The following is a 12,258-nucleotide window of genomic DNA, read 5'->3' as shown; positions in this document are numbered from 1 at the left end:
CCCAGTTGACAATAGCTCACTCAGACCCCACATCACAGCCTTTCTCAACACTGTGAATAATGATGTTTTGCTATGTGTTGCTGAAGTAAGAGGTGAACCAAGTGTGAGCTACTCCCCATATTCCGTAATGGTTCAACTTCTGGAGAAATATTTTGTGATCAACGCAATCAAACACCTTAGTTAAATCAAAAAATATGGCTAACATTCTAAACCAGTACCTCACAGAGAAAAGAGAGTATAGCATTTTCAGTTGTTAAACGACTGTATATTTGATAGCAAACTGTGTGATATAAAATGATCAATTATCCTTACATACACAGCCTTTTCAATAACTTTAGCAAACACTGATGGCATAGAAATAGGTCTAAAAGTGTCTACATTATCCTTTTCTTCCTTTTTATAAAGTGTCTTTACTACTGAGTATTTCATTTGTTCAGGAATCTGACCATTCCTAAAGGAAAATTTACAAATAAAGCTAAATACAGAGTTAACATGTTGCCACACAGTACTCTGCTACTCACTCCACCATATCCATGAGAGTCCTTAGTATTCAGTGATTTAATTATTGACTCAATCTCTCCCTTGTCTGTATCACAGAGGAGTATTTCAGACATCAATCTCGGAAAGGCATATGCCAAGAGAGGTATATGATTCCCTATAGAAATTAAATTTTTATTTATTTCACCAGCAATGCTCAGAAAATGATTGTTAAATACTCTACATATATTTGATTTATCAGTAACAGACATATTTTTACTACAAACTGACTTTATATCATCGACTTTGTGCTGCTGACCAGACACTTCCTTCACAACTGACCATATGGTTTTAATTTCATCCTGTGAATTAACCATTCTATTTGCATACCTCATACTCTTTGCCTTCCTAATAATGTTTTTAAGCACCTTAAAGTACTGTTTGTAATGGGCTACTGTAGCTTGATTGTGGCTACTTCTAACATTTTGATATAATTCCCACTTTGCAGGCTGCCTTTACTGCTAGTACCCTGTACAGAATGTTCTAATGGAAAGCAACTTTCAAAGAGCATGAGAAATGTGTTAAGGAAAGCATTGTATTTGTTATCTATGTTATCGGCACTATAAACATCCTGCCACTCTTTATGAGGTTTAAAAAAGTCTCTATTGCCATTGGATTAACTTTGTTTGTAATTATATGTGACATTTGTTTGAGTCAAATGTCTTTTAGTGTTAAAATTTGTGCATCATTGTCTGAAAGATCATTCACCCTTTTACTAACAGACTGCCCATCTAGTAATGAAGAATGAATACAAATATTTTCTATGACTGTGCTATTGTTCCCCTGCACCCTAGTTGGAAAAAATACAGTCTGCAGCAGATCATATGAATTTAGATCTACCAACATCCTTTTTATTGCACAACCATATACAAAATTAATATTGAAATCACCTCGTATAACCAATTTCTGGTACTTCCTACAAAGTGAATCAAGAACCCTCTCTAGCTTGTGCAGAGATGCTGCTCTGATGTAAGAGTTAGGAAACCTATAAACAATAAAAAATAGAAGTTTAGTTTCACCAAATTCAACTGCCCCTGCACAACATTCAAATATCTCATCAAAATATCCACGGGTGTACTGCCTGTCTACAGTGTCCAACGGGCACAATATTTTGGCGATCATACATGTCGCCATCATCAGGTGAACAGATGGACTGAGCTCCTGTGAATGTGCCGGCACGGAGATCCGTACACTATGGCTGCTCAGAGGGAACTGGGTTCGGTCCCAGCAGCGGCTGATTTAAATACCATCTGCCCGCGGCGCACTCCCTCCGCGGTCCGCGCCACGCACCACAGTTGCACGGTGGAACAGATTGCGACAGCGTCTGAGATGACGTCGGAGTGATGGCTCTGTCCGCTGTGGTCTTCACAACTATACGTTTCCTCGATTTACTCTTGATTAACCCAATCGCTGGTTCCCAAGCCTTGCTAAGATTATAGCAACAGTCACGGTTTTTGCGGTCGTCATTGGTTCGAATTTCGATGGCCTCTCTAATAACGCTGTCCCAGTATCTCGTCGTCTGTACCAGAATCCTCGTGCATTCATACTCCATAGCGTGATTTTCTGACGATTTTCAGCGACCGCCGACTTGCTCGGATGCATCAGTCGAGTGTGCCTGTGGTGTTCATGGCATCGATCCTTGACGGTACACATCGTCTGACCAATATACAACTTGCCAAATTGACACAAAATTTGGTACATGCTGGCCTTCCTCAAACCGAGGTCATCTTTGGCGCTCCCCACCAGTGCACGAGTTTTATTCGGAGGACAAAACACAGTTCTGACCCGGTGTTTCTTCAAAATGCAGGCGATTTTCCACGAGAGTGCGCCTGTATGTGGAATAAACGCAGTGCCTACCTCCTCCCTCGTGTTTTCATCCATCTCCACAGGTTGTGCTGTAGTAGTTGGGCGGAGAGCACATTTACTCTGCCACTCTGAGTACCCATTTTTTCGAAATACAGTTCTCAGATGTTCCAATTCCTGGGGTAGACTCTCTGCATCAGAGATAGTGCGCGCCCTATATACTAGAGTTTTAAGTACCCCATTCCTCTGTGAAGGGTGGTGGCAGCTGTCTGCGTGCAAATACAGATCAGTGTGCATTGTCTTCCGATACACCCCATGACCTAGGGTACCGTCAGCCCTTCTCTTGACCAAGATGTCAAGGAAAGGTAATTTACCCTCCGTTTCCGTCTCCATAGTGAATTTGATGTTAGGATGTATGGAGTTTAGATGTGTAAGGAAGTCAAGGAGTTTACCCATACCACGTGGCCAGATGACGAACGTGTCATCCACGTAACGGAAAAAGCAAGTAGGTTTCCATTCGGACGACGACAGGGATTCCTCCTCGAAGTTCTCCATGTACAAATTCACTACCACCGGTGAGAGTGGGCTACCCATGGCAACTCCCTTCATTTGTTCGTAGTATTCTTCATTAAAAAGAAAATACGTGGAAGTTAAGACATGCCTAAAAAGTTCAGTGATCTTCTCATCAAACTTCTGACTAATCAATTGTAGTGTATACAGCTTTACGGGGAGGAGATGTACCGCAGCATGAAGAAATTTGAAAAGTTGCGCCACCGTAGATGTCGTTTGCTAAGTACTCTTGCCCTACTAAAGAGATGTCGTTCTGAGAATGTTGTTCCAAATTTTGCTATGGTTATGCATCACATCCATTCTGCAGCAGCTAAGAGAATCAAGAAACGAGCCAGCCTCGCATTGGTACAAGAGACAGTGGAATTCACCCGCCGGAGCCTTGAGTTTATCTCACAGGAATTACTCAAACTACATTTGCAAATGGCTAATAATTTCACTTGTTGTTCCTGGGATTGGATTGATGGTGTCACCTGGGTTGCAGCTGATTCCGCCCATGAGAAGGCAACGGGACCTCTCCTTGACAAACCATCTCTGCAGGTTCCGTGCAAGTCTGTCATCAATTTGAGTGGCATGGTGTTGAGTGATGATGCGGTCTCGGTTTTGCAGAAAGGTCTCAACTTCGCTCCCACCCCCAAGTTCACTCCGGTCGCAGAAATTGTTAGTGCTGTTGAACAGGTTGCAGCTCGACTTCCGCCTGAATCAGCTGAGGAAATACATCGTGAAACTTGTCGTGCGTTGACGAAATCCAAGGCGATGAAGTCAAATATCACCAGTAAAGAGGGGCGGCCATTCGTGATCTGAGGGAGCGCTCTGAAATTGTTGTCTTACCGGCTGACAAAGGCAATGCTACAGTTGTTGTCTCCTATAAGGACTACACTGATAAGATGCAGAGATTGCTAAATGACGATTCCTACCGGAAGATCAGTGTTGACCCTATAAAGAAGGTGGATAACAAGACGTGGTTGCTTCTCAAGGTCGCAGATTTACCGGCAGGTGATGCTAAGAAATTTTTACCCCAAGGTCTGGTACCGCCTAGACTATATGGACTCCCGAAGGTTCACAAAGAGGGGGTACCATTACACCCCATTGTCAGCAAAATCAGGGCACCTACATATTTGTTGGCCAAATACCTGACGGGAATATTAAGTCCTTATGTGAGTAAATGCCCTCATCACATATGTAATTCCATGGATTTTGTTAAACGCCTTGACAGCTTCAGGTTGGATGAGTCAGATATCATGGTGAGTTTTGACGTCGTTTCCTTGTGTGCGAGGGTACCCCTGCGAGAGTCACTAGAATTGATTAGTCAGAAGTTTGACGAGAAGACCACTGAACTTTTTAGACATGTCTTGACTTCCACATATTTTCTTTTTAATTGAGAATACTATGAACAAACGGAGGGAGTCGCCATGGGTAGCCCACTCTCACCGGTGGTAGTGAATTTGTACATGAAGAACTTCGAGGAGGAATCCCTGTCGTCATCCGAATAGAAACCTACTTGCTTTTTCTGTTACGTGGATGACACGTTCGTCATCTGGCCACATGGTATGGATAAACTCGACTTCCTTACACATCTAAGCTCCATACACTCCAACATCAAATTCACTATGGAGACTGAAACGGAGGGTAAATTACCTTTCCTTGACGTCTTGGTCAAGAGAAGGGCTGACGGCACCCTAGGTCATGGGGTGTATCGGAAGACAATGCACACTGATCTGTATTTGCACGCAGACAGCTGCCACCACCCTTCACAGAGGAATGGGGTACTTAAAACTCTAGTACATAGGGCGCGCACTATCTCTGATGCAGAGAGTCTACCCCAGGAATTGGAACATCTGAGAGCTGTGGCAGATTAAACATGCTCTCCGCCCAACCACTACAGCACAACCTGTGGAGATGGATGAAATCACGAGGGAGGAGGTAGGCACTGCGTTTATTCCATAGACAGGTGCACTCTCGAGGAAAATCACCTGCAGTTTGAAGAAACACCGGGTCAGAACTGTGTTTTGTCCAAATAAAACTCGTGCACTGGTGGGAAGCGCCAAAGATGACCTCAGTTTGAGGAAGGCCAGCATGTACCAGATTCCGTGTCAATTTGGCAAGTTGTATATTGGTCAGACGATGCGTACCGTCAAGGATCGATGCCGTGAACACCAGAGGCACACTCGACTAATGGATCCGAGCAAGTCGGCGGTCGCTGAACATTGTTTGTCGGAAAATCACGCTATGGAGTATGAACGCATGAGGATTCTGGTACAGATGTCGAGATACTGGGACAGCGTTGTTAGAGTCCATCGAAATTCGCACCGATGACGACCTCATAAACCGTGACTGTGGCTATAATCTTAGCAAGGCTTGGGAACCAGCGATTGGGTTAATCAAGAGTAAATCGAGCAAACGTATAGTTGTGAAGACCACGGCGGACAGAGCCATCACTCCGACATCATCTCAGACGCCGTCGCAATCTGTTCCACCGCGCGACCGTGGCGCGTGGCACAGACAGCGGAGGGAGCTTGCCGCGGGTGGAGGGTATTTAAATCGGCCGCCGCCGCGACCAAACCCAGTTCCCTCTGAGCAGCCATAGTGTACGGATCTCCGTGCCGGCACGTTCACAGGAGCTCAGTCCGTCAGTTCACCTGATGATGGCGACATGTATGATTGCCGAAATATTGTGCCCGTTGGACACTGTAGACCGGCAGTACACCCGTGGCTATTTTGATTATCAAATACGCCGGGAGAAACTCAAGAATCACATTCAAGTATCTGTTCAATGCAGTGCCATGATACGTCTATGGACTCAAATGGAATACTGCTTTTTACGTATATGGCCACTCCCCCACTCCGCAAGGAACTCCTTGAAAAACAGCAAGCTAATCTGTATCCTGGTAAAGGAAGCCTCTGAATTGTCAAATTATTTAAGTGGTGCTCTGATATACCAATATTTTCAGAGTCAACATCTATAAGCAGTTCACTAACTTTATCTTTAATATCTCTTATATTTTGATTAAATATGCTAATTCCTTCTATACTTGGAAATGTGGCGTCCCCGGAAGGTAATTTTTTAGAGAGACTTCCTTTAAGCAGGTACACCTATTGGCTGACTTCAACCTAAATGAGGCACAGCTGTAACACCAAATACTACAGGAATTTTTCCATGAGTGATCCTTCCACCACCACTCACTATACTGTCACCTATAAGCTTTGCCAGCCTCGCCCTCCCATACCTATTGAGGTGCAGGCATGCCTAGTCAAAACTGATCTACTAATAGACTCAGCCAGCACCACTGCACTGTGATCCATGCCCTCTGCCATCAATGCCCTCTCGAGCCCCGTGTTAACGAGCCTAACAGCCGCATTAAGATGAGACCAATCATGACGCTGAAACAGTTGCACGAAATGCACATTAGTGCCACTAGTTGGAGTAGCTATCTTTACCAGGTCACCACCTACGTCTTATTCCCCATCCCTATCAAGAATATTCCCTGCTCCACCCACTGTCAGTACCTGATCTTCCTTCGTAAAGTTCCTACATTACTCCCCTATGCTGTCAGTCACCTGAACCAAACTTGCACTATGCTTCACAATGCTGATGACCTGGTACCCACTCAACAGCACTTCCTGCAACTGCTGGCCCACACCTCTGCTGTGTGAACTACCTAGCAGCAGAATCTTCTTCTTTATGTTAGACTTTGCAACTGACTTAGGCCTCCTAACTGCTGTATGTTTCCTACACCTACAGCTACAAGAGGCTCCTCTCCACTCAACTTTGACAGTTGGTCAAATCTATTGCATATATGCAAAGTACAACTATCTGAATACCTCCTCCTCCTAGCTGCCTTCTTGCCAACTGCCAGTTTCCATTACCCTATCATACTTTGGATAATACAGATAAGTGTTGCACAGCATCATGTGAACTGCTCAAAATAAATTTTGCACCACCAGGAACGTTTGTAGGCTTTGATTTGAATGGAGCAGGGAATCAAAGAACTATGAACCTAAAGAAGTAACTTGACTCTGAAATAAAAACAAAACAATTACCAAAATTAAGGCTGTCTGTTTCACTATGCATATCTATGAAAATCAAAATCTGGTGCTGGGTAACATTCACTGTTGTGTTGCTCCACCCCACTTATTATAATATGCTTGGATCCTCCTTTAGATTCTGTCCACAGCATGGTTGAGACATTACTGCTTTAGCCTATCCCATTCTTTAACAGATGCCGTCTTGAGGTTATCCATTGCAAATGGCAGGTTCCTGTGAATTTTCAATTGGTCCTGGATATGCTCAGTTGGGTTCTTTTCAGCAGATACCACAACACATTCCATTTGGTTGAATTTTGCCTTCTGGATGTAAGTGTTCACAAGGTACACAGAGTGTGCTATTACATTATTGTCTTGAAAGGTGAATCCACTGCAAAAGCATTGACTGTAGAGTTTTACAATATATTGGTGGATCCTGTCCCCCTATTAGTATGCCAGTAAAGATCCCAAACATGTACCAGACGTAGCCAGGAGAATAATGGAACAAGCTTACAACTGGTTCACATCAAACAGTTTACCATTTAGTCACACAAAGACTCATGTTATGCAGTTGTAAACAAAATTAAAATGACTTACATTACCAGAAGTAGATATTGTTGTTGTTGTGGTCTTCAGTCCTGAGACTGGTTTGATGCAGCTCTCCATGCTACTCTATCCTGTGCAAGATTCTTCATCTCCCAATACCTACTGCAGTCTACATCCTTCTCAATCTGCTTAGTGTATTCATCTCTTGGTCTCCCTCTACCATTTTTACCCTCCACACTGCCCTCAAATACTCATTTGGTGATCCCTCGATGTCTCAGAACATGTCCTACCAACCGATCCCTTCTTCTAGTCAAGTTGTGCTACAAGCTCCTCTTCTCCCAAATCTATTCAATACCTCCTCATTAGTTATGTGGTCTACCCATCTTATCTTCAATATTCTTCTGTAGCACCACATTTCGAAAGCTTCTATTCTCTTCTTGTCCACACTAGTTATCATCCACGTTTCACTTCCATACATGGCTACACTCCTTACCAATACTTTCAGAAACGACTTCCTGACATTTAAATCTATACACTTTATATCCTCTCTACTTCGACCATAATCAGTTATTTTGCTACCCAAATAGCAAACCTCCTTTACTACTTTAAGTGTCTCATTTCCTAATCTAATTCCCTCAGCATCACCCGACTTAATTCGACTACATTCCATTATCCTCGTTTTGCTTTTGTTGATGTTCATCTTATACCCTCCTTTCAAGACACTGTCCATTCCATTCAACTGCTCTTCCAAGTCCTTTGCTGTCTCTGTCAGAATTACAGTGTCATCGGTGAACCTCAAAGTTTTTATTTCTTCTCCATGGATTTTAATACCTACTCCGAACTTTTCTTTTGTTTCCTTTATTGCTTGCTCAATATACATATTGAATAACATCGGGGATAGGCTACAACCCAGTCTCACTCCCTTCCTAACCACTGCTTCCCTTTCATACCCCTCGACTCTTATAACTACCATCTGCTTTCTGTACAAATTGTAAATAGCCTATCGCTCCCTGTATTTTACCCCTGCCACCTTCAGAATTTGAAAGAGAGTATTCCAATCAACATTGTCAAAAGCTTTCTCTAAGTCTACAAATGCTAGAAATGTAGGTTTGCCTTTCCTTAATCTTTCTTCTAAGATAAGTCACAGGGTTAGTATTGCCTCACGTGTTCCAACATTTCTGCGGAATCCAAACTGATCTTCCCCGAGGTCGGCTTCTATCAGTTTTTCCATTCGTCTGTAAAGAATTCGCGTTAGTATTTTGCAGCTGTGACTTATTAAACTGATAGTTCGGTAATTTTCACATCTGTCAACACCTGCTTTCTTTGGGATTGGAATTATTATATTCTTCTTGAAGTCTGAGGGTATTTTGCCTGTATCATACATCTTGTTCACCAGATGGTAGAGTTTTGTCAGGACTGGTTCTCCCAAGGCTGTCAGTAGTTCTAATGGAATGTTGTCTACTCCGGGGGCCTTGTTTCAACTCAGGTCTTTCAGTGCTCTGTCAAACTCTTCACGCAGTATCATATCTCCCATTTCATCTTCATCTACATCCTCTTCCATTTCCATAATATTGTCGTCAAGTACATCGCCCTTGTATAGTCCCTCTACATACTCCTTCCACCTTTCTGCTTTCCCTTCTTTGCTTAGAACTGGGTTTCCATCAAAGCTCTTGATATTCATGCAAGTGGTTCTCCTTTCTCCAAAGGCCTCTTTAATTTTCCTGTAGGCAGTATCTATCTTACCCCTAGTGAGATAAGCCTCTACGTCCTTACATTTGTCTTCTAGCCATCTCTGCTTAGCCATTTTGCACTTCCTGTCGATCTCATTTTTGAGATGTTTGTATTCCTTTTTGCCTGCTTCATTTACTGCATTTTTATATTTTCTCCTTTCATCAATTAAATTCAATATTTCTTCTGTTACCCAAGGGTTTCTACTAGCCCTCGTCTTTTTACCTATTTGATCCTCTGCTGCCTTCACTATTTCATCCCTCAGAGCTACCCATTCTTCTTCTACTGTATTTCTTTCCCCCATTCCTGTCAATTGTTCCCTTATGCTCTCCCTGAAACTCTGTACAACCTCTGGTTCTTTCAGTTTATCCATGTCCCATCTGCTTAAATTCCCACCTATTTGCAGTTTCTTCAATTTTAATCTACAGTTCATAACCAATAGATTGTGGTCAGAGTCCACATCTGCCCCTGGAAATGTCTTACAATTTAAAACCTGGTTCCTAAATCTCTGTCTTACCATTATATAATCTATCTGATACCTTTTAGTATCTCCAGGGTTCTTCCATGCATACAACCTTCTTTCATGATTCTTATACCAAGTGTTAGCTATGATTAAGTTATGCTCTGCGCAAAATTCTACCAGACGGCTTCCTCTTTCATTTCTTCCCCCCAATCCATATTCACCTACTATGTTTCCTTCTCTCCCTTTTCCTACGCTTGAATTCCAGTCACCCATGACTATTAAATTTTCGTCTCCCTTCACTATTTGAATAATTTCTTTTATCTCCTCTTACATTTCATCAATTTCTTCGCCATCTGCAGAGCTAGTTGGCATATAAACTTGTACTACTGTAGTAAGCATGGGCTTTGTGTCTATCTTGGCCACAATAATGCATTCACTATGCTGTTTGTAGTAGCTTACCCATACTCCTATTTTTTTATTCATTATTAAACCTACTCCTGCATTACCCCTATTTGATTTTGTATTTATAACCCTGTATTCACCTGACCAAAAGTCTTGTTCCTCCTGCCACCGAACTTCACTAATTCCCACTATATCTAACTTTAACCTATCCATTACCCTTTTTAAATTTTCTAACCTACCTGCCCGATTAAGGGATCTGACATTCCACGCTCCGATCCGTAGAATGCCAGTTTTCTTTCTCCTGATAACAACGTCCTCCTGAGTAGTCCCCGCCCGGAGGTCCGAGTGGGAGACTATTTTACCTCTGGAATATTTTACCCAAGAGGACGCAATCATCATTTAATCATACAGTAAAGCTGCATGCCCTCGGGAAAAATTACGGCTGCAGTTTCCTTTTGCTCTCAGCCGTTCGCAGTACCAGAACAGCAAGGCTATTTTGGTTAGTGTTACAAGGCCAGATCAGTCAATCATCCAGACTGTTGCCCCTGCAACTACTGAAAAGGCTGCTGCCCCTCTTCAGGAACCACACGTTTGTCTGACCTCTCAACAGATACCCCTCCATTGTGGTTGCACCTATGGTATGGCTATCTGTATCGTTGAGGCACGCAAGCCTCCCCACCAACGCCAAGGTCCGTGGTTCATGGGGGGGGGGGGGGGGGGAAGTAGATATTATTAGTCATCTGGATGCTCAGGAAATTTATACATGGGGCCTTATCGCATATGTGCCTGTTAAGTAGATATTAACAGGCACATATGGGATAAGGCCCCATGTATAAATTTCCTGAGCATCCAGATGACTAATAAACTGAGATGGCACCAGTATGTGGATAAGTTAACCAAATAGCTCAGTTTTGGATGTTTTTCACTGTCTATGATTGGCATGGCGTGCTGTCGGTATTGCTAGCATATTTTGCCGGCTTTCACTCATTACTACCCCATGGCATAAACTTTTGGGGCAGTGCAGCTAAGGGGAAAGAAGAGGTTGCCTTAAAAGAAAAAAAAAAAAAATGCATTAAAAATAAAACGGAACATCTTGCAGAAGCCTCTTCAGGGACTTAAGGATTCTTATATTTAAGAACCAATACATATGAGGTCTGTTCAAAAAATTCTGAAACTTTGTCCATAAAATTTTTCTACACTTACATTTTACTTATTGTGCATGGTCTCCTTCAAAAAAATACTCTCCTCCACAATTGATACACCATTCCCAATGCTGTTTCCACTTCTGGAATCAGTCTTGGTGTGCCTCTTGCTACATTGCTCAAAGCACTGTCTGCAAATTTTCTTTTATCTCGTCTATTGCTGCAGTTCTTTGTCCTTTCAATGGGATTTTCAACTTCGGAAATTAGAAAAAAGTCTGCAAGGCCAGGTCTGGAGAGTGCAAAGGATGAGGCAGCAGGATAATTTCATTTTTTGTGCAATAGTCAAACACCAACAGGGATGAATGTGTGAGTGCATTATCATGTTGCAAGAGCCATGAATTGTGTCACCACATTTCAGGCATTTTCCTTGTCACATTGAATGCAGGCAGTTGCAACACATCCCAATAGTACAATCGATTAACAGTTTGTCCTTGTGGTACGAATTCATGTTGAACTAATCCTTCAAAACAATCGGCATGGCTTTGACATTTGACCTGACCTGAAAAGTTTGTTTGGTCTTGGAGAACCTTTCCTGACCCATTGTAAAGATTAAAATTTGGTCTCAATGTCATAAATGTAGATCCACGTCTCATCACCAGTTATGATTCTCTTAAGGAAAATCTGGTTCTCATTTGCTCATTCCAAGAGCTGTTCACAGATTGCGAGACGAAAGTTGCTTTGACTCATAAGCCATGGGGCAAACTTGGCAGCAACACGATGCATTCCAAGATGCTTTGTCAGGATTTCGTGACATGATCCAACTGAAGGGTTACATTCTCTGCAATCTCTCAGACAGACGGTTTGCAATTGGCACATACAATTTCATTGACATTCCTGACATGAGTGTTAGGATGGACATGAGTGTTAGGATGTCCTGAATGAGGATCATCTTTAACTTCCTTCCAGCTATTTTTGAACCCTGTGAACCGTTTGTAACACTGAATGGCTTAATCACCCATCACTATAGGCTTCCTGCATCAGTTGGTG

General features: G+C 42.6%; 1 protein-coding gene across 6 annotated transcripts in view; it reads left to right on the top strand.

The window, feature by feature from the left end:
* The window catches only part of LOC126252035 (E3 ubiquitin-protein ligase TM129), a 51,116-nt gene that overhangs the window by 27,285 nt on the left and 11,573 nt on the right, over window positions 1-12,258 (top strand). The gene's annotated exons all lie outside the window — the stretch shown is intronic.

This window comes from Schistocerca nitens, chromosome 4 (assembly GCF_023898315.1).
Source record: "Schistocerca nitens isolate TAMUIC-IGC-003100 chromosome 4, iqSchNite1.1, whole genome shotgun sequence".
In the NCBI taxonomy this organism is placed as follows: Eukaryota; Metazoa; Arthropoda; class Insecta; order Orthoptera; family Acrididae; genus Schistocerca; species Schistocerca nitens.
Note: the sequence above shows the minus strand (reverse complement) of the source record. Positions and strands in the feature narration are given on the sequence as shown.